Source organism: Lissotriton helveticus, chromosome 1_1 (genome assembly GCF_964261635.1).
Source record: "Lissotriton helveticus chromosome 1_1, aLisHel1.1, whole genome shotgun sequence".
Classification (NCBI taxonomy): domain Eukaryota; kingdom Metazoa; phylum Chordata; class Amphibia; order Caudata; family Salamandridae; genus Lissotriton; species Lissotriton helveticus.
Genome location: NC_136057.1, coordinates 338,356,045 through 338,380,231, shown reverse-complemented (window position 1 = coordinate 338,380,231; position 24,187 = coordinate 338,356,045). Strand labels below are relative to the sequence as shown.

Sequence of the window (24,187 nt, the reverse complement as noted above, 5' to 3'; positions counted from 1 at the left end):
CACAAACTCCAACTTACCCAAACCAACCAATTGTACATCACCGCTCCATCCGTGAGCTTTAAAGTACACATTATAAATGTGCAATCTTTTGGGAGCTGGAACAATGATCTATAGTGCTATGTCCAATTCTTCTCTCACTCCACCACCCCTGTCTTAAGTGTTTTATACAACATTTCTTGCAGACATGGTCGGGCAAATTTAATACAAGTAAATTTGCTTTTTCTTAAATTATACATTCACCCATTCTTCCACTGTTTAACTACTCGTGAATCTGCCCATAGAGCCATATGAAAATGTGTTCACTCAGTGGACCGCCCACTGCTTCATTTAAACATTCACTCCGTCCCCATTGGTATACTCCTATCCTCTTAATCATCCATTCACAAAGATCCTCTTTCCTACTGCACCAAACATTCATTTCATCATTTGAGCCATTGAATGCCCTCGGTTAATGTGGTATTACAAGCTGGTACGGTCTGTGTGTCACAGGTTCAAAGCCCAGCAGGGCTGCCATCCTTCTGAAGGTGATCATATGAGTAGAATTGAGTCCACTGAAAGTACGGCTTGTTGCTTTAGCACTAAAAGACAATTTAGTGTGGCGAGTGCAGATTAAATGAATAGTTAATTTGAGATAACTTTTTATTTCTAGAGTTAGATACAAATTTATTACGCTTTAAGCAAAATTGAGTGAGTAATACATCCATTTCCAATACTAAATAGTAGGTCGCTCAACTAGAAATATGAGTTAAACAAATATAGATTATGTCACGGACAAAGAACCTTTAAAACAATATGTCAATAAAAGATGATATAACATTTAAGTTGTTAAAAAGGAAAAGAAAAAAAACGTTTTATATAAAATAAACAAACACCGCTTAAAAACTAAACACACCATGAAAATGTAATTGGTGATAAACATCAGCAACTAAAAATACTAATTGGATTTTTTTTAAAGGCATATTAGAGATGAAAATAACGACGGGAAAGAGTCAGTCTTAAAGGCACTGCCGACAGGTGAAAACTACAAAAAACCCAGACTATCCCCCCGTTCCTAAATTTGGTAATAAAAAATACTATAATGTAGCTGGACCCCGGTGTCACTGCACCGGCTGCACTGTGGATAGCTACACCCCTGGCATTGGCTTTCGAGCCCGGTTTCACGCTTCAGGATGTGACGGGTAAACAAATGAATCGCTGCGTCTTCTCACACACAGGAGCTGGGTTGAAAGTCCTGGACAGAGGCACGCGTGTGGCACACAGGTCTGGGGCAGGTGCCCGGCTTTTAAGAGGGCACCTCCCATGGAATGCAGTCGGTCGGCCTGGGGAACAGGTCTTGCCCTTTTAAGCAGAGTCGGTGAAGGAAGCAGGGCGGGGCGGGCCGGGCCCAGGTAATTCCACCTGTTGTCTGGGCTTCTCCGGAGACCGTTTATAAATACATACCTCGATGGCCGGTGGTGCCTGCAGAGAGGGAAGGAGGTTCGTGGAGGAGGCTGGCTGCGGCAGGCGCAACTCCGTGAGATCTGCAGGGGGCGCCTCCTGACACCAGGAAGGGAGAGACCCAGGAGTGCAATACCCCAGAGGGATGCGCCGGCCGGCAGGAAGCAATCACTCCCTGGGCTCAGCATCAACCGGGACTCCAGGCACGCAACCGGCACTGGCAGCGGTAAGACACCCGGCAGCTGTGGCGCTGACACCACTCGATGACTAGGGTAGCGGTAAGCAGGTCTGGTGGTTCGTTTGCTGCCGAAGCCCCATATGTGATCTGAGTCTTAATCTCGGCTTCCCTACTTCCTCGTGATGTGTGCTTCTGAGCAAATAACTTAATGTTGTCATACACGGCATGATAATGCGCTAAGACAGTGCCACCGGGTCCGCGAGAGGTTCTTATTTGGCTGCTTTTATATTTACACTTGCCATTGCCATTCATAATTTATAGAAATTACTTTTACGTTTTCCATACGCCATTATTGAAAAAGCCCGCAACAAAGTACAAAATAAGACAGTCAGGGCCCGATTCACAGAACTAACTTAAGACAAAATCCTAAACTTACTACTTTTGGTATTCACAGAAGTTAGGATTTTGTCTTAAGACAGACTTAAGACAGACTTAAGTTAGGATTCTGTCTTAAGTCTGTCTTAAGTCTGTTTTAAGACAAAATCCTAACTTCTGTGAATACCAAAAGTAGTAAGTTTAGGATTTTGTCTTAAGTTAGTTCTGTGAATCGGGCCCTAAGTCACTGACATCTGACCTTGTGCAGGTACTCGCATTGTTCAAATTCTATAAACATTCTTTCTTTATTCAATCTTTATTTCGGCCAATGACCATCAACGATATACAGTAAAACACATGTAGTACAGTATAAAACCATCAGACATATACAATAGAACACATATTGTACAATGTAAAACAATTCCTCCCTAGAAAAATAAGTGCTTCTTGAGTGAAAAACAGATAAAAGGCCTTGCTTAAAATTCATATTTCTTATAATTAAATGGTCGACTGCGACTTTAAAATGCGGGTGCGAGTATGCCAGACATTTGTAAGGAACTTGGCCAACGTAAACATTCAGTTATTGGGCTCTCTGTTAGAAAATGTTGCTTCTGTGTAGTATTAAGTAAGATGTTTAGCGCTTTTTTGCGCTCGTTGCTGACACATAGGGTGACCTGATTCACAAATACGACGACCAGTGCAACACTCATACCACTCATCCTTCTAAGATATATATGTATATATATATCGGTTTGTGTTAAATTGGATAACAGTGGCATTTGTTATTTACATAACTTAAATGAAGCAAAAGTGGAACATGGAGATCTATAGAAAGAAATATTATGTCACGTCGACTTTTGCACAACGTGTTCTCCCTGTAACGAGCATTAACGTAGGCAGTTCATTTGCACCAGTAATGGTCTGCAGCAGTGCAACGTGACGCATGCCAATAGTGTCTCTCAGCAAATTAGCTCTACCGTGGGCACTAATAAATGTACATATGGCAAATGCAACTGAGTTTGACCTTTCAAGAGTGTCTCTGTAGTCCGTCAAGCAAACGCATTCTTCAAATTACCAGGTACCGACGCGAACGTGTGCGAGCTGTGTGCGCTGAGGCAAATGTGCTGCTTTGTGGTTGGCTGTGGAAGAAGGAGGAGTCAAACACTTACAATACCTACAGTAACGTGCACAGCTGTTAGAGCTGGTGTCACAGGGCTGCCCAGTCCTAAGCACTGCGCACGCCCTGCAATCTCCTTGGACGGGGAGCCCTGCAGCAGGATTTCACTATCAGCGCATCCCCATACAGACAGACAGACAGACACACAGATGAATGGGGTCCAACCAGAGGTAGATGTCTGCTGCATTTTATCAGCATTAATTGTTGTTTGACCTCAGTGTGACCTACTCAGTCACTTTTCAGTAGCCTGGCAAAAGAGGTTCTTTGTTTGTCAAGACTTGGTCAATGAAAAAAATCGTAAGATCTACAGAAAATAAGAACGAAAGGGCGTAGGTTACGAAGGTAGAAATGGGAGAAAAGGTACATCCTTGTTGGCTGAGTGTATTCAGTCTGGCCCAGGTGCAGCATCGCTCTCTAGATAAATGGACCTGAGGGATTTGCAGATCTCTCTTCCACTGATGCATCTTTTGTAAGACATTGACCATGCACAGGCAGGCCTGATATCCCGGCAGAGCCAGACATTTGCCCGCGGTCACACCAGATAAAGGGCTTAAACATTCTTCTGTCCAAGGACACACTTTCATCTCCGGTCGGATGCTTTTCAGGGTGGGGTCTGCTTTACTAACGACGTCTTAGGTACATTCGGAAAGCTTTCCTGGGAATGCATTCCGCCCATTGCTTACCAATGGCTTTGTGGGCTGTAACTTATATTTGCTTGCTGTCTATTTGCTGGCTCTGCTTGTTGAAGGCTGTCCTGCTTGAGATCGTCCCTTCATTGCTCAAACCTTCTTTACTGTACTCTTCCACCAGTACTGGATTTCTGTAAACAGGCCTTTAAATCTTCTTCTTATCTTGTTCCAATTGCTGTGCATTCAAAGGCAGTTGTCAAATGTCAAACCCTGTATTCTGGGAGCTTGGTGTTTACTTTTTCTTTCTATGACTTCAAAGTGAGATGATTTATGTTTGTTTTTTTTTGAAAATTTTTATTGAGCGGAACAGAAACCAGGTACAGGACGGGTAAAAACCAATCTTTACAAAAATGGAGAAGAAATCAAAAGAAAAATACAGCTTCTTCTAAAAAAAAAAAAAAAAAAAACACAAACAGTCAGGCAATCCATATAGCTATTACTTGGTAGAAAAAAGAAAAAAAGAGATGCAAAGTCCATATTTTGCTTTTCCAATCTAAAGTGCAAGTATACAAACCATTAATACGTTTTTCACTTTCTAAAGTGCAAGTAAAATACAGTACAATACAATCTATCCAATAGAAGCAAGTTGCAGGATGAGTAAAAAGCAGCCTCCTTTTAACACCAAGAGCAATCAATATAGCTGTTAATTCACATACCAAACATATATGCACAACCCATAAATTACTTTTCGATTCTAAAGTGTATGTGGAAAAACCATACATTAATTTTCAATTACTACAGTGCTAATGCAATACAATACGGTACAGACCGTCGGATTCAACTAAACCTCTGCTATTTAAAAATGCAAATATAATACAGCACTATACCAATTTAACAGTCCTAAAGTGCAAATGCTGAAGAACCCTAAAGTGCTCTATAGCCCAAAGTGCTAGTGCATACCCACCCATTATATTCAGCTTGCCCCAGCCTCGAGACTATTTAATACTCCTGGTTTAAGCTAGCAATTAAGACCCCCTTACATCCTCCAAATTCTCCAAATAGTGCCAATTCCTTTCAAATCTCCTAATAGCCCCATCTCTGCTTGAATATGCTTTCTCAAAATTTCGTGCCCTTCTCATTTTGTTAAGCCATTTCAGGTGTGATGGGGCTTCTTTAGATTTCCAATTTTGTAGGATTAAAGATCGTGCAACTGTGCAGGAAATAAAAAGGAAGGTTTCCTCATCATCTTTGAGCCACCCTCTATTATGACAAATCCCAAAAAGGGCCATTTCGGCTGAGGGCAAAAGTGCTTTCCCCAACGCAGCCTCAATGTCTAGAAAGACCGTCTCCCAGAAACGCTTCAAGTGGGGGCAGGTGTAAAAAATATGGAGCCAGCCACCCTGGCCGTCAGCTAGACATCTAAAACATTTATTCCCTAACTCAGGAAACCTCTTTCCCAACGATTCCGGAGTCCAATATGCTAGCCAACAAGACAAAAAGGACATTCTCTTAAAATTAGCGGCACGCAATGACCTATTACCCAGCCGACGAATCGTTTCCCAATCTTTACGTGTTAGGTTGCATTGTGTTAGGTCATTAATTTTATCTAAATGGCTATCTATAATTGGGAGTTGTACCAGTTTCCTATCCCACAACTTTTGGCTTCATACAACAATTTCATCATCCCGTTTGTTGAATCTAAATGATCCCCTATATTATTCCGTAGAAAATGTGCAATTTGTAGATATTCAAGAAGCAGCGAAGACCCGGGAGTACTTGCTCTACCCAGAACTTCTTGCCATGTGATTATTCTATCCTGGACAAAGAAGTGCCTTATCTCCCGAAATCCCATTCTTTCCCAGTTCATTATGTGGCTACTGCTAATTTGGAGGCCCAAACCGCCACATTCTCGAATGCTTAGAAACTGAGAAGCTGAGGAGCTAAGATTTTTTTTAAAAAAAGACTGTAGTCTAAATACATAATCTTTAACCACATGAGCGCTAGCGAAATTCTGCCCCTGTGCTCGTTTTTTAAAAAACCCATTATTCATGACGAGCTGGGCTCGTCATGAGCGTGCGAGGAGGCTACCTCATGACGAGCCCAGCTCGTCATGAGCGTCGAAGGGGTTAATAGTCTTGTATCTTGTCCTTTTCGGTAGCTTTGCCACCTTTAAAAATACCTGGACTTGTGAGTCAGCCTCCTGTACCATTTTTCCCAAAAAGAAGCTATCATGATTATTCTTTGATCCTATCGGGCCTGCCACTATGTCAAGAAAGGCCGCTTCATAGTATGTTTTTATATGTGGTAGAGCAAGACCCCCCTGTTCAGCTGATAGTTGAATTACAGATAATTTGACCCTCGAAGCTTTCCCACCCCAGATGAAACTCCTAATCAAAGATTCAATTTCTTTAAAAAAGCGGGAATTAAGTTTAATTGGAACGTTACTAAACAAAAATAATAATAAGGGTAAAATTGACATTTTTATCAGTGAGACTCTGCCAATCACTGTGTGCGGGAGAAGAACCCATTGGGCAAGGAGATTCTTAATTTTATTTTTCATCCTCACATAGTTTAGCAGGAAAAGCTGATGGAGATCACTGGTAACATATATGCCTAAATACCTTACAGGATCTTGCTTTGAGGCCTGTACACGTAGCCAAGATGGAAAAGAACTAAGGCTGGTATTCAAAGCAAGAACCTCTGTTTTCTTGGCATTTATTTTATACCCACCTATTTGTTCATACGCTTTAAATTCCCTTAGAATATTTTCTATATTTCCTTTATCTGGTTTCAGATATAGGATGATATCATCTGCGAAAAGTTTGAGTTTCGCCATCCCTGGAATGGGGGGGGGGTGATAACAGGGTTATTTCTAATCTTGATCACAAGGGGTTCAATAAAGAAAGTAAAAAGTAACGGAGACAGCGGGCAGCCTTGTCTCATCCCACGATTAATTTTGATTGAGCCTGCCTTACTTGAGTTTATTATTACCTGTGCTGAGGCATTTTGATAGATATTCTGCAACATTACAATTACCTGCTCCGGAAACCCGAACATAACCAAGGAGTGGAACAGCGTTGCCCAGTTGACAAGGTCGAACGCTTTTTCCGCGTCAACCATTAAAATACATGCTGGGGTTAAATTTATGTTAAAATAATCCAAAGCCTGAATCAAAAATTCCGTATTTGAAGCCATTGAGCGGCCTGCTATAAATCCTGACTGGTCGTTGTGGATAACTTCTTGTGCAGCGCACACAAAATGGAGAGCCCAGATTTTCATAAGGATTTTATAGTCAGAATTTAGCAGGCTAATCGGTCGGTAGGAATTAATGTCCTCAGGATTTTTATCTTTTTTGGCAAAGGATATAATTGTGGCTTCTTTGAATGCTGAGGGTATCAATCCTCCTAGTTTTATATGATCGTATAAAATCTTTAAGGGAATTAAGAGATCTTTTAGAAACAATTTATAAAATTCGATTGGAAACCCATCTTGGCCACAGGCCTTCGCCCCAGCCATTGAATTAATAGCCAGTGCGATTTCCTCCATAGTTATTACACGTCCCATTTGCTCAACCCGATCGGCTGAAATCTTTGGAATTTCTATATCCTCAAAGTACTCCTGTATTTGATCTAGCCCTGAAAGATATTCAGTGGAGTATATTCGTTTATAGTGGTCCAAGAAGGCCCTTTGAATTAAATCGCTCTTTACAATTTCTTGGCCATTTAGGGGATCTTTTATTTTAATTATTGAGGCAGATTCCTGACGTTTTCTTACGGAATTTGCCAAGAGCTTCCCAACCAACTGGCTGTCCTCATAGACTTTTTGTTGATAAGTTGTGGAGCTATTAATTTCCTCGAGAAGAAAAAAATCCCTTAGTTCCGCCTTTGCTTGGACCAATTGATTCGGGCATAGCTGTAGTTGTAAATCATATTCTTTGTCAACCGCCCTTTGCAATGTTGTTATTTTCTGTCTCCTCTCCCTGGCCACGACCGAGGTATAGGATATTATTTGGCCTCGAGCTGCCGCCTTGAATCCTTCCCAAACTGAGAAAGGTTCAGCTGTACCCTCATTGATTTTAAAATAGTCCGTAATCCACTCTCTAAAAGCTGTTACCCAGTTTTGATTCATGAGCAGGGTATGGTCCAGCTGCCACCTAGACTGATCCCTGCTCGCTACTCCCAAGCCCACCACGAGTTCTATCTTCCCATGGTCTGAGAAGGGGTTTCCTCCTATCGAAGAGGCCAAAATCAGGATGGATCTTGAAATAAAAAAAAAATCGATCCTGGATGCTGTTTGGAAGGGATGTGAAAAGCAAGTGTAAACTTCGCTTTCTGGATTCAACGTACGCCACGGATCTATTAGTTGGTATTCAGCAATGAAGGAGCCCAGGGCCTTTTTAGTATTAGGTTTTAACTGTTTTTTGTTCTTACTGGAGGTGTCTCTTTTTATGTCTTGTAAATAGTTAAACTCACCTCCCATAATGATCTGCCCAGGAGCCCCCCTCAAAAGGTCATTGATTTCAAGAATACTAGATACCTCATCCACGACCTGACCATAGTAGTTAACAAAGTTCAATACTTTTGACTGAATTTTAACACACACCCAGAGCCACCTCCCCCTGGGATCCCTTCTAATCTTCACTTCTTCCCAAGGAATTCTTCTTGACAAGAAGATAGCAACACCTCTCTGTGCTACTCCGGCTGGTGCAAAAAATGCATGCGAGAAATATCTTGGGAGGAATAGATTAGGGGTATTGGACTTTAGGTGGGTCTCTTGGAGCATTAAAACATGTGGGTTTTGGGATACTGCCCACTTAATGAGAGCGCCATATTTCTGTTTATTCAACACCCAGGGGTTTGGGTTTGGGGTTTGGCTCAGGGGTTAGAGGCGGCAGACCCGGAAGCTGAGATCGGTCCTGGACCAGGGTTCAATTCCCCGCCTCGGCGGGTCTTGGGCTAAAAAATTCCACGGACTCGATAATTCTCGTTCCAGTGCCTACTCGACTCACGGGTTCACACTCTGCGACTCTGGGCAATAGCTTGCTTAATCTCCACTATGGCCCCTCGCGGCGGGATGCCTGGCTTTCACCTTGTGGATACCCTGCTGGGGTTATCTCACAGGGGAATACCAGGACGGGTTCCCAAGGCAAGCGCCTTGATGCCTTCGGGTGATACGTGCGCTATATAAATCGCAATACATTTACATTTACATACCCCATTGGCATTCACTGACAGGATACTACATTTAATCATTTCCATCAAGACATTTTTCGCTTTTTTACTCCAAAATCAATTTTTAATTTCAGTCCCTGCCTAGCCCGTCCACTCTTTTTTACTGCATTTCGCCCCCCCAGCCCCCTCCCCCTACCCCAAGGAACCCCTCCCCTGGGATGTGGATCTTCCCTTCCTTCCCACGCAAACCACGTCCCCCCTCCCCCCTTGTGACCTGGGTGTCTTCTCATCACACCCTGCAGGACCCTGTGAAGCCCCCCCCCATCCGCAAAACTGTTAGTACGGTACATTCATGAAATGCAAATTTATATAACACCCCCCTAGAAAAAGCGTTCTTGAGGCTAGGAAAAACCCTAGCTTATATCCAGATCTCATAGATTGCTATACTTGCAATGTTTTGCAATGTTTTCGGACACTAGTTAAACCCCCTGTAACCGGCTGCTATTCCTTAAGCTCTAGCAGTTGTCTGTGATGAGATCTCTTTGAGGAGGGATTGAGCTTCCTCGACGTCCGAGAACATATAAAATTTACCTTTCACAAGGACTTTAAGTTTGGATTGTTGCGCGATTGACGCTTGAGCGCCATTTGACTTAAAGAGATGGAGAATTTTCACAAATTCTTTTCTGCGGCGCGCCGCTATGGCTGTCATGTCGGAAAAAATTCTACATTTTATTGTCTCTGTAACCGAGAACTGTCTCTGTTGAAATGCTTTTGTGAGAATTTTTTCTTTGATTCTATAGTCCGCGAAGTTCATTAGAATAGTTCTCGGGAATGCTGAATTTACAAATCTCTGTGCCGGAACTCGGTGGGCTCTCATAATAGTTAAGTCCCCTTCAAATTCGGGAAGGACATTTCGATGGATGAACGAGTTGACCCAGTGCAGCATGTCACCCTCTTCGAGACCCTCGGGGACACCTACTATCCTTAAGTTCGATCTTCGTGAGTTATTCTCAAGTTCATCAAGCTTAATTTCCAACTTTTTCTCAAGGTGGCTTTTTTTACTTGCTGTTTCTCTGGCCTCTATATTTGCTCTATTTGTTTGGTCCTCCAGAGCTGATATTCTCTCCTCCGCCTCATTTAATCTAATAGGAAGGCCCAACATAGACTCTTCAAATTTTTCTACTCTGGAGTGCAGGGCGGCTATCTCGGCTTGTTGATTCACCTTAATCTCGCGGATCTCATCAAGAATTAAATTCAGCATCTCGCGGATATCCATTTGATAGCTCCTACCCTTATCCAGATTGTCCATACTCCCTTTCTGAGATGGAGGTAGTGGAGTTGCAAATGCTGATTTTTGAAAGAGAGGGCCCCCTGAAACATCTTCTTGCAGTGGTGTTGAAGGAGACTGATTGAATACTGCTTCTGACCTTAGCTCCTCCCTCAAACTTGTCTCTGCCTCTGCCTCATTCCCAGGAATTCCATTAGTTTGGTCGAGCCTGCCAGTCTCTTCCACATGGTTTATCAGAGGAGAGTGTAGTCTCTCAGGTAAATTTAAATTTAAAGAGTCCGTGTGTGCCTGTTCTAGCTCGATTGTGGGAGGTGAGAGAGGCATTGAATGATTCCCTTCCAGGGGGACAGACAGCATTTGTGGCGTAGGAGGGATTTTCTTTTCAAACAGAGGAAAGGTTCTTTTTTCTTTTATTCCACTCATGCTATTCTCACTTGGAAGGGGCCCGGTTTCTGCTCCCACCACCACTTTTTCTATAGGGCTGTTTCCCAAGGCACCATTTGCACAACTTGCCACCCTGGTTACCTCTTGCACCTTTTCTTTTGGCGGGGAAGTTAAATTGACTAGAGAGTCATCATCCGAACTATCGAGCACTGTCTTTTTCTTGAGGGGAGACCGTATTCCCTTCTCCCTTATTGGCTTTCGCTTTTTCCTTCGCCTTAGCCGCCATTCGGGCAGCTTTCCTGGCTAGTGCCAAGCGAGTTTTACTTTTCAGACGGGCTGAGTTTTCCATCTTATCAGCTTTTTTTTTCTTTTTACCCCCACCGACTCAGTTACTGGCTTGATTGCTTATTTGCTAGGTTACTTCTGAGCCGTGCTCACTTTTCCCCTTCTTTCTTCCCTTTCTTTCCCCTCCCCTCTGTTTTGTCTTCTTGGGTTTTGGAGATAAAGAGAGGAGAAAAAAAAATATAAGGCACTGGGAAAACGACTTCTTTAGTGCAGCCTCCTCCCTATAAAGAGCATAAGACCACCAAATTTATTGGAGAATTTGTGGCAGGCAGTGCTGTCTTTCTGCGATCCAGGCTTTACTGGCAATTGAGGCTCCCCCTCGCTCAACCAGTTCGAAAAGCGTTTCTAGGATTCAAAATCTTCAAAGACCCTCCTGGGGCTGCAGAGAAAACAGTGGCAGCACGCCTCTGCAGCCTTTACGCTTTTGCACCTAGAGGACACCTGCAGTCGCAAGGGGGGAATTATTGCCGAGCCTCCTCAAGACAGCGTCTCTCCCCGACTGCTTCTGCAGACGGTGCTCACCTTTTCACAGTTTTATTTCACCATCGCCGCCGAATTTCTTTCTTTCTTTTCACTTTTAAAGCAGTTTCTTTCTCGCCGCATTTACTGCTGCCCATTTACTGCTGCCCATCTGCCGAGTTAGGACGGGTTGAAGCAGACACCCGTGTTCAACATCATTCCGCCATTGCCGAGCGCTGAGCCCACATTGCGGGAGGGCGGGGTCACAGGTCCTGACGGCTATCCGGAGGCGTGGAGCACCGGAGCCATCCCGTCGTTAGAGTGAGATGATTTATGTGACAATCATTCATGTCTGTGCAAATGTAATGGTCATTTTCATTGAAGAAGTGTTGTCTGGAAGGGCAGTACGCTACCACACCATGCATACTTCACTTTACCCCTCTCCTCTCCACTCTACTCTGCATCATTGCACATCATACCACACTGCCAGTTCACACCATGCCACTCCACACTGCGTTACTGCACTCTACTCTGCTCCAGTCCACTCTACGCCACTTCACTTTATGCCCCTCTACTCTATAAAACTCTGCTCTAGGGAAATGCACTCTACCCCCACACTACTCCACTGTGCACCACTGCACTCTTCGCCAGTGCACTCTACACCACTCCACTTTATGCCACTCCACACTATGCCATTCTACTCTGCAGCACCCCACTTTATTCCACTGTACTCTATGCCACTGTACTACACTCTATGCCACTCTAATCTACTCTGCACTCTACCCCACAGTACTATATGACACTGTACTCTACAGTGCACCACTCCACTCTCGTCTGATACAATTTAGGCCACTCCACTCGGTGCCTCTCCACTCTGCGCCACTCCACTCTACTCTGCACCATTGAACTCTATACCAATGTAGTATTACACTACTTTACTCAAAACCAGTGCACTCTATGGCAATCTACACTGCACCACTGCACTCTATGCCACTATACTCTCCCCTTGCAACACTTTACGCCACTACTGCACTCTACACCTTGGTACTCAACAATACTGCCCTCTACGCCACTCCATTTAACTCTGCACCATTGTACTCTATGCCACTGCTCTGTACGCCATTCTACTCTGCACGACTCTATGCAACTGTGCTATACACCACTGCACTCTCTGACAGTCTACTCTGCAACAGTGCACTCTCTGCCACTGAACTCTCTGCCACTCTACTCTGCGTCACTGCACTCTCTGCCACTGAACTCCACGCCACTCTACTCTATGCCACTGCACTCTCTCTGCACCACTATACTCTATACCCCTCTATAGGAATGCACTTTACCCCACTCCAATCTGCATCACTCTACTCTACTCCACTGCAGTCTACCCAGCACCACTCCACTCTACTCTGCACCACTCCATGCCACTTCGCCCTTCCAATCTACTCTGCAAACTATACTCTCTGCCACTGAACTATATGCCAATCTTCTCTGTACCACTGCACTCTATGTCACTGCAATCTACTCTGCACCTCTCTACACTATGCCCCTCTACTGTACCCTGCGCCAATGCGCTGTACGCCACTACACTCTACACCACTCTGCTCTGGATCTCTCCACTCTATGCCATTGCACTCTATCCACTCTAAGCCATTCTAATCTACCCTTCGATACTGCATTGTATGCCACTGCAATCTACTCTGCACCTCTCTACACTATGCCACTCTACTGTACCCTGCGCCAATGCGCTGTACGCCACTACACTCTACACCACTCTGCTCTGGATCTCTCCACTCTACGCGATTGCACTCTATCCACTCTAAGCCATTTTAATCTACCCTTCGATACTGCATTGTATGCCACTGCACTCTATGCCACTGCAATCTACTCTGCACCACTCTACACTACGCCACTCTACTGTACCCTGCCCCAATGCGCTGTACGCCACTACACTCTACACCACTCTGCTCAGGATCGCTCCACTCTACGCCATTGCACTCTATCCACTCTAAGCCATTCTAATCTACTCTTCGATACTGCACTGTATGCTACTGCACTGTATGCCACTGCAATCTACTCTGCACCACTCTACACTATGCCACTCTAATGTACCCTGCTCCAATGGGCTGTACGCCACTACACTCTACACCACTCTGCTCTGGATCGCTCCACTCTATGCCATTGCACTCTATCCACTCTAAGCCATCCTAATCTACTCTTCGATACTGCACTGTATGCCACTACACTGTATGCCCCTGCACTCTACACTGAAACAATCTACTCTACGCCACTGCACTCCACGCCACTTTATTCCACTCTGTGCCTTTCCACTCTATGCCACTGCCCTGTGCCAATCCTAACCCACGCCACTCTATTCTACGCCTCTGCACTCTATGCCACTGCATTCAGCACCAATGCAATCTACACCACTTTACTCAAAACCAATACAATATAGGCCACTACACTCTATGCCAATCTAATCCGTCCCACTGCACTCTACGCAACCATACTCTACAACACCCTACTCTACACACCTGCACTCTACACCATTGCACTCTGTCACTTTACCCTGCACCACTCTATGCCACTGCACTGTACACCAATGGACTTTATGCCACTCTACAACACTGCACTGTGCAACTTTCTACTCTACAACACTGCTCTCTCTGCCACAGACCTCCACGCCACTATACTCTGCACCACTCTACTCTATGCCACTGCACTCTACTCTGCACCTCTATATGCTACTCTGCTGCTCTCTATGCCACTCTAATCTACTCTGCACCACCCAACTCTATGACACCGCACTCTGCGCCACTTCACTCTACGCCTCTCTACTCTGCACCACTCTACTCTATGCCAGTGCACTCTACCCCACTTTCCTATGCACCACTGCACTCTTCGCCACTGCATTCTTCACCCCTCCAGTCTAGACCACTCCACTCTACTCTGCAACTCTGCACTCTATACCACTGCATTCCATGCCACTACTCTATACCCCTCCATTCTGCCCTGCACCACTCCACTCTACCATGCACCACTCCACTCTACTCTGAAACAATTTACTCTACACCACTGCACTGTAGGCCACTCTACTCCTCTCTGTGTCACTCCACTTTACACCACTGTACTCTATGCCACTGCACTCTGCCATGCACCACTCCACTCTACCCTGAAACAATCTACTCTACGCCACTGCACTGTAGGCCACTCTACTCCACTCTGTGTCACTCTACTTTACGCCACTGTACTCTATGCCACTCTACTCTTCACCACTCTACCCTACGCCACTGCACTCTGCCACGCACCACTCCACTCTACGCCACTTCACTCTGTTCTGAAAGGATCACTGACTAAATATCGAGGGACAAAATATCGACTACCCAAAATATAGATTCCAAAATATCGACAGACAAAATATCGAATTCCTATCTACAAACAGGTAAGTACCAAAATATCGACCCCAAAATATTGTTTTTATATATATATATATACATTATAAAAATATCGAATTTCTTAAAATTAATGTAAAATTAAAAAAATATTAAAAATAAATAGCTAAAATATACTTAAAAATACTTAAATTACCTTAACATTATTAAATAAATAATGTAACTTATATAAAAAAAATGCAATCATATTTGTTAAAACATATATATATATATATATTAACATAATATTAATAAAAAATACACAATATTATTACCGTAAGATAGCGGAGGTGTAAAAATTACTATTCCCACTCCTGGAAGTGCAACAGTAGGGGAAGCATTGGATAGCATAGGGGTAAACATTACTATTCCCACTCCAAAGAGTGCAACAGTAGGGAAAGCGTTGGATAGCGTAGGGGTAAAAATTACTATTCCCACTCCAGAGAGTGCAACAGTAGGGAAAGCGTTGGATAGCGTAGGAATAAAAATTACTATTCCCACTCCAGAGAGTGCAACAGTAGGGAAAGCGTTGGATAGCGTAGGGGTAAAAATTACTATTCCCACTCCAGAGAGTGCAACAGTAGGGAAAGCGTTGGATAGCGTAGGAATAAAAATTACTATTCCCACTCCAGAGAGTGCAACAGTAGGGAAAGCGTTGGATAGCGTAGGGGTAAAAATTACTATTCCCACTCCAGAGAGTGCAACAGTAGGGAAAGCGTTGGATAGCGCAGGGGTAAAAATTACTATTCCCACTCCAGGAAGTGCAACAGTAGGGAAAGCGTTGGATAGCGTAGGGGTAAAAATTACTATTCCCACTCCAGAGAGTGCAACAGTAGGGAAAGCGTTGGATAGCGTAGGGGTAAAAATTACTATTCCCACTCCAGAGAGTGCAACAGTAGGGAAAGCGTTGGATAGCGCAGGGGTAAAAAATACGATTCCCACTCCAGAGAGTGCAACAGTAGGGAAAAAGTTGGATAGCGCAGGGGTAAAAATTACTATTCCCACTCCAGAGAGTGCAACAGTAGGGAAAAAGTTGGATAGTGTAGGGGTAAAAATTACTATTCCTACTCCACAGAGTGCAACAGTGATGAAAGCGTTGGATAGCGTAGGGGTAAAAACTTACTATTCCCACTCCAGAGAGTGCAACAGTGGGGAAAGCGCTGGATAGCGTAGGGGTAAAAATTACTATTCCCACTCCAGAGAGTGCAACAGTAGGGAAAGCGTTGGATAGCGTAGGGGTAAAAATTACTATTCCCACTCCAGAGAGTGCAACAGTAGGGAAAGCGTTGGATAGCGTAGGGGTAAAAATTACTATTCCCACTCCAGAGAGTGCACAGTAGGGAAAGCGTTGGATAGCGTAGGGGTAAAAATTACTATTCCCACTCCAGAGAGTGCAACAGTAGGGAAAGCGTTGGATAGCGTAGGGGTAAAAATTACTATTCCCACTCCAGAGAGTGCAACAGTAGGGAAAGCGTTGGATAGCGTAGGGGTAAAAATTACTATTCCCACTCCAGAGAGTGCAACAGTAGGGAAAGCGTTGGATAGCGTAGGGGTAAAAATTACTATTCCCACTCCAGAGAGTGCAACAGTAGGGAAAGCGTTGGATAGCGTAGGGGTAAAAATTACTATTCCCACTCCAGAGAGTGCAACAGTAGGGAAAGCGTTGGATAGCGTAGGGGTAAAAATTACTATTCCCACTCCAGAGAGTGCAACAGTAGGGAAAGCATTGGATAGCGTAGGGGTAAAAATTACTATTCCCACTCCAGAGAGTGCAACAGTAGGGAAAGCGTTGGATAGCGTAGGGGTAAAAATTACTATTCCCACTCCAGAGAGTGCAACAGTAGGGAAAGTGTTGGATAGCGTAAGGGTTAAAATTACTATTCCTACTCCAGAGAGTGCAACAATAGGGAAAGCGTTGGATAGCATAGGGGTACATTTTACTATTCCCACTCTAGTGAAAATAAATTAATATAATTCTTATATTGATCAATTAATAAATTAATAAAAAATAATCATTTAACAATTAATTAATTACCAATTAAAAATTAATTAACAATTTAATCAAAATAAATACCAATTAATTAATTAACTTATTTAATTAATTATAATTAAATTACTTCCCACCCTATTCCCCTATAAACCCACAACCCGCTACAGAAAATAAATTAATTTAATTCACATAATTATCAATTAATCAATTAATAAAAATAATCAATTAACAATTAATTAATTACCAATTAAAAATCAATTAACAATTTAATCAAAATATATACCAATTAATTAATATTTAATTAATTATAATTAAATTACTTCCCACCCTATTCCCCTATAAACCCACAACCCGCTACAGAAAATAAATTAATTCAATTCACATAATTATCAATTAATCAATTAATAAAAAATAATCAATTAACAATTAATTAATTACCAATTAAAAATTAATTAACAATGTAATCAAAATATATACCAATTAGTTAATTAACATATTTAATTAATTATAATTAAATTACTTCCCACCCTATTCCCCTATAAACCCACAACCCGCTACAGAAAATAAATTAATTTAATTCACATAATTATCAATTAATCAATTAATAACAAATAATTATCAATTAAGAAATAAATAATTATCAATTAAAAATTAATTAACAATTTATTCTAAATAAATACCAATTAATTAATTAACATATTTAATTAATTATAATTAAATTACTTCCCACCCTGTTCCCCTATAAACCCACAACCCGCTACAGAATTAAATTACACAATAATTAAATAACATAAATTTAATTACTTAAAATAAATTACAAAAATATATACACTTTACACACATATACTAACATAAAAAACACTTTAAAAAAATTCGATATTAATAAAAATTCGATATTTTTAATAAACTATATTATGTACTTCGATATTTTGACTGTCTATATTTTTTAAATCGATATTACATTACTTACCTTCAAAACGATATTTTTGATGTCTATATTCTGTCCATTCTATATTTTGGACTCGATATTTTAGTTTGTCTATATTTTGGAATCGATATTTTGACCATTTACCGTTCTGAAACAATCTACTCTACGCCACTTCATTATATGCTACTGCAGTCTACTACACTCTGCTCTATACTACTACACTATACACTGTGCCATTCTACACCACTCTACTCTACTTGTACCACTCTACTCTACACCTCTACACCTCTGCGTTCTATGTCCCTTTACTCTTAACCACTGCACTCTGGACCAGTGCACTCAACACCACTTTCCTCAAAACCAATACACTCTACGTCATTGCACTCTATGCTAACTACTTTGTACCACTCCACTCTATTCTACTCTGCAATACTGTATGCCACTGCACGTTACACCACTGCATGCTGGACCACTGCACACCATGCCACTCAATTGTACTCTCCACCTCTCTACGCCACTGCATTCTGCACTGCTCTACTCCACTGCACTCTATGCCACTGTACTCTGCAAGACTGCATACTTGACACTGATCTCAAATTTGCACCAGTGCAATCTTTGCCGCTGCACTCTGTGCCACTCTACACCATTGCGCTCTATCACTGCACTCTGCACCATTCTACTCTACGCCGGTGCACTCTATACCACTGCACTCATTTGTCACTGTATTTCATATTGTAACAGTTTTAATTAATCTAACAATAAATCTTTTTACTTACTAACACTACACTTATTACAACTGCACTCCATGCCGCTGCTTTCTGTGCCAATGCATTCTACTCTGCGCCACTCAATTTTACACCACTCTGCTGCACTCTATGCCACTACACTCTACACCATTGTACTCTACGCCACAGCACTCTACGGCACTCTAGACCCCCATGCTCGACCCTACACCAATCCACTCTACCCTGCACCACTCCACTCTACACCCCTTCACTCTACTTTGAAACAATCTACTCTATGGCCCTGCAATCTACGACACTGCCCTCTACTCTGCAACTATCTATTCTATGCCACTGCACTCTATGCCACTCTACACCACTGAACTCTATGGCAATGCACTCTGCACCACTTTCCTCAGAACCCAATGATCTCTACGCTACATCACTCTACACCAATCTACTCTGCACCATTGTACTTTATGCCATTTCACTCTAGGCCACTCTACAACACTGCACTCCACGATACTGCACTCTATGATGCCATGCTTCATTTAACTCTCTACACTCTGGCACTCTGCTCAATGCCACTCCACTGTACAACACTCTACACAATACTCCACTCTATGATGCTCCACACAACTCACTCTTTGCCACTTTCCTCCACTCTACTTTACTCTACACTGCTCTACTCCACTTGACTCTACAATACTCTACTCCACTCTATGCCAATCCACTCTCCTACTCTACTCCACTCTAAACCCCTCCACTCTGTTATTCCACAATACTCCATGCAACACCCTCTACGCCACGCCACTCTGCTCTACACAACTACACGACTCTCTATGCCACTCCACATTACAACGCTCTTTTCCACTATGAAACTCTACTCCATGCCATTCAACTCTACTCCACTCTACACCATTCCACTCTATGACATTCCACTACCTATGTGACGCTCCACAACAATCTACACCACTCCATGCCACTCCACTTCACTCCACACCACTCCATGCCACTCCATAATACTCCACTCTACTCGACTTTATGACACTCCACACCACGCTCCTTTACCCCACACATTTTAGCCATGCTGAAGAGCAGCCACACTGGTGTACATCATGGCTAAAGCATATTGGCAAAGTCAATACCTGTTGCGTAGGCGAGACCTCTTGGCTTTGGCACTGTTTGTTTTCTAGGGTGTCTGTGTTTCAAATAGGAGGAGAGCAGCCTAGAGCTGTTCCTGAAACTCATGGCCATCACGCTCTTACACGCAAGACATTCCCTTTTTAAGAAATACATATCTTACCTGACAGTGACGTTGACAAGGAGCGAAAATTATTCTTTTATAATATATAGATGAAGACATCTTGCCATAGTTTAAAAATATTTTCACTTGTGTCCTAAGCTCGAAAAACCTTTTACATGTGAAAGAGGTGCATGTGTTGTAATTGCATTTATACAGTGTTTACTACATTGAAGAGTCGTTGAAGCGCTTTACCATGAGTAGCACACTACTCTCAAACCCAAGGTCAAAGGTTAAACCAGTCATTATTAGTTATTGGGATTAGTCTTTTGTTCTCAAAGAAATCATTCCATGGGCATCTTCTCTGGTGTAGAATACATTAACAGGAGTTAGTCTGATCATTAGTCGGAGTATGTGAGTTTGCAAAATGATTGGCGAGATGAAGATAGCCTTGTAATGTAATGTAAGTGATTCTTATATAGCGCATACTGCCACCCTACGGGTATCCTGGCCCTCAGACTGAAAAAAGCCATTATCTAGGTGAGCTGGGGAACAGGAAGGATAAAGAGGAGGGTCATGCCTTAGGAAATAGCCAGGTTTTCAGGCTCTTCCTAAACTCAGTTAAGGAGTTGATTTGTCTAATGTTCTGCGGTAGCTCATTCCAAAGATGGGCAGCAGCCACACTGAAGGCCCTCCCTCCCATCCTAGAACGCTTGAATCTAGGAGTTACCAGCAGGTTAGCACTGGAAGAGCGAAGCTGCCTCATGGGGAGGTACCAGGTAAAAGTTTCCTTTAGTGGGATTGGGCCCAGATCATGTACTCCTCTGTGCACCAAACAGAGCGATTTAAAATGGACCCTTTCCGCAATGGGCAGCCAGTGGAGATCTCTTAGAGTGAGAGATTAAGTATTGTTAGGCTGCAAGGATATGTTTTTAGAGAAAGGAAAGGGTTGTGATCTTTGATATGAGTTGTGTGTGGGTCATTTGGAGAAATACAAAGATAGATATTAAGGCAGATAGGGATGTGACCTTGAATAGGTTATACTTAGAGAGAGGGGCCATGCAGAGGATGCAAGGTAAGGGGAGGTCAGTCGAAAGAAAGGAGAGGGAACAATCCAACGTTTTAGCCCTGGGTAAATTTTTCATGCAGGGTTTTAGAGTACGAGGAGACTTTTTAAGATAGTTTGCGTGACTCACAATAGGTGAAAATGGCATGATCACCAGTATCTTATAGCATGTCACACTTTTTCACGTGTTCCTGGCTCCAAAATTGTGGGTTTGAAATACACAAGATAACAACTTTGAGGATGAATATCTTCTTAATTCCTGTTTATTATTCTTTAATTCCGGTTTCATTAGTACCTGGCAACCATTGTTGTGGCCCTGGAGATATTGTAGTGTGGTTCCTATATCCCTGATAGGCTCTGTGCATTGGAATAACATACACTATAGATTTGACATAGGACTGAGGTCAGTATGTCTCTATCGAGTATATTAAACTTGATTGTGTGTGTGCCAGCTAACTCCGAGGTCACTAGAAACGTATCGAATAAACAAGAAGGGATTAGTCTCTGAAAACCGCATAAACATGACAACTTTGTTTCCCCTAGAACCGGAACAATATCTTCAGAGTCTTGGAAACAATAGATTACAGTTTCACTCAGTCAATCGTGCATGCTTAGTTTCTACAGAGTAGCATAGAAATAGTGAGACGGGCGTTTCAATAAAAGGGTTTATTGAACAGTCTTATTTCTCATGCAAGAGATATGAACTGCTACAATCGTAAGACAGAATGTGAAATAGAATATGTACAGCGTTAGCAGTAATATAAAATAATATTGTAATAGCATGGTTTTGTGGTTATTACATATTCATTAAAATACATACATAAAATAACCATAGCAAGTGAATGTATATTTATACCTTGAAGGTGTTTAGGAATGCCAGTATTGACGTACAAGTCGGGCATAAGAACATCATGAATGAACCCCTAAGCAATAGATGTTCATGCATAATACATTTGTTATTGGAGAAATCAATATCCAGGCAAGGAGGAGTCCTAAAGGCTTAAGAGTCTGGTTTTCCAAGAACTCGTTGTGACGAAGAGGATGGGATGTAATTGACCATGCCTGTATTTGGTTAGCATGAGCAATGCCTAAATAAGGGCTGGATTTCTATGCCTAAATAAGGGCAATGTGGATTGTACCTATATAAGGGCATATATCGGGAAATCTATATACGGTATCTAAATCGACACACAACAATATATTTGATATAAACAGCTCTGAAGTCTACCTGTATCTTGCAAATTGTATTTGCTGGCCCACCATGTCCAATTATTAAAAAAACTTAATTTCAGCTTGTGTTACATTCGTTTGTTCCTAGCACTATTAACATATAAAGATTACATAATTACTTGTTAAAGGAAGGTTTTTGTTGATGCTGAGGGTCCGTTAAGTTTTTCCTTAAAGTTTTACCTAACGTTCAGTATCATAGGAAAATTAAAATGATTTTTATCAAACAATCAAAATTTTTTTTGCAGTGCCTACAGGTAGGGGACGAGGGAGGATGACTTTATGTCATCTCTATGAAGGCCATGCCAATATCTGCAGGAAGAAACTGGGTGGTGAGAATTGAGATTCCTTGTACTCTAATATTTAGGGTTCAGATTGAAGGCTACTCAGGGCAACTTTTCTTCCGTTGGAGGTTACCATTTTCTTTCAACATTTCTGGTTGTTTGAGTGTTGTTTGGCTTTAGGAATTTGTAGATTCTCATGCCCACTTCCTGAAAAACTTGGCTTTCAAGATCCAAGTCTTGGTGTGTAAAGGTCAGGCTATGCCAGGGTTTTAAGACTGCATTACAGAGATAATTCTGGAGATCTTTAAAAAATTGTCCTAAGGAGAAGCAAGATAACAGTGTGTGTGTGTGTCTATATACATAAGTATGTATTTCTATGTATTTCTATGCAAAAAACACGGAGCGTTTTTTTGGTTTCGAAAATAACTTCGATGGTGTTTGATGAATCTGCAAGAAACTTTATTAAAATAAGTTAATCCACTTCATCTTCTTCATGGAAAGTTTGAGCCAATCCATCAATATTGGGCCAAGAAAAAGAGGGACAGACCCAAAACATTGATTTTTCATGCGCTTCCTATAGAAAACTTTACTCTTCAATACAGAAAAAAGGCTGAACGTACTTAAGACAAATTTGACAAAAACTTAGAACTTCAGAAAGCATGCTAAATCCGTCCAACCATTTGCAAGATATTCCCGTTGGGACTAAAGGGGTTCTCTATGGTTTGTCTTGAGGTACTGAACATTTAAAAAATGTGGCATTCTGATTGACAGAGGTACTGCAAGACAGGCCTCGGGTCCGTGGTACCAAGTGATCTGATTGGCTGGCCGCAATTGGGGTGAAAATGTTGCAGCCGTCATACAGGACTCTGAAACTAAGTGTAAGGGGGCATAGTAGGGACACCTTGACCATAGAGCCCCCTCCAAGTACTGGAGTGCCTGAAAATAAAATCTATTAAGAAAAATGTGGGTTGGGCGTCTGGCAGTGGTTGGCCAGCTGGTGTGGGGTTAGATGCAGGTCCTGGCGCCAACCCCTGACGTGCCCAGCTGAGGTGGTGTGAGAGGGAGAGTTGGCTGAATATGATCAAAACCCCTCAGAAACTCCCTGAAAACAATAAAGGTTAATGTGATTTTATTATAGGTAGTTATGTAATATGAGCTTACATTTTGTTATAAACAAAACACAGAATTTCATTTAAAAAAACAAAGGTTAAAGTGACATATAGTTAGGTGTTGAATTAAGATAAATACTAACATTTAAAAAACATAACACTACTAAAATTCACCAGTTATAGTTTACTGAGACAAATATAACTTACCTCCCTGCCATACCCTCCTTATGACTTCACATATTACATCACACATGACGTGTTAAATTACATCATTGATAACATCGCGGATATCTCTAATTACATATTACAGATACAGGTGCACATCCAAAAAGACTGTTGTGAGGAGATCACTTAGGGCCCATTTACGAGTTTGATGGTGTGGCGGCGGGACCGCATTGCCAAACCCATGTGGAGACTGCCCGCCCTATTATGACTTTTTAAGTCATTGATGGGCTTTTCCTTTGCCCGCCCCATGGCGGTGCGTATAAAATAAGCACTGCAATGGGAAGGTGAAAGGAAGTTCCAGCATTCCTCACCGCCACTGTTTTCATGGAGGAAAGACCTTCATGAAAACAGTGGCTGTGAGGAAAGTCGTAATATGATTCTGCCGCAACATTTATTGTTATCTTCATTCTCACAGAAAGTTTTTTTGCGCAGTGTTTATAAATCCTCAAAGGGAGCGCTTATTTAATATTGAAGCAGAAAGGGATGTGGGCAGAGAGATAGAAAGCCTTTCTCCTGCAGGTACTC

General features: G+C 42.2%; 1 protein-coding gene across 2 annotated transcripts in view; it reads left to right on the top strand.

The window, feature by feature from the left end:
• The first annotated feature begins 1,345 nt into the window (after positions 1–1,345).
• SVOPL (SVOP like) overlaps positions 1,346–24,187 on the top strand; it is a 509,809-nt gene continuing 486,967 nt past the window's right edge. The window contains exon 1 of one of the 2 annotated variants that reach the window (XM_078672922.1): positions 1,346–1,663. The gene's annotated coding sequence lies outside the window, so the exon portion shown is untranslated. The remainder of the gene's footprint in view (positions 1,664–24,187) is intronic. The other variant, XM_078672864.1, reaches the window with a different exon arrangement.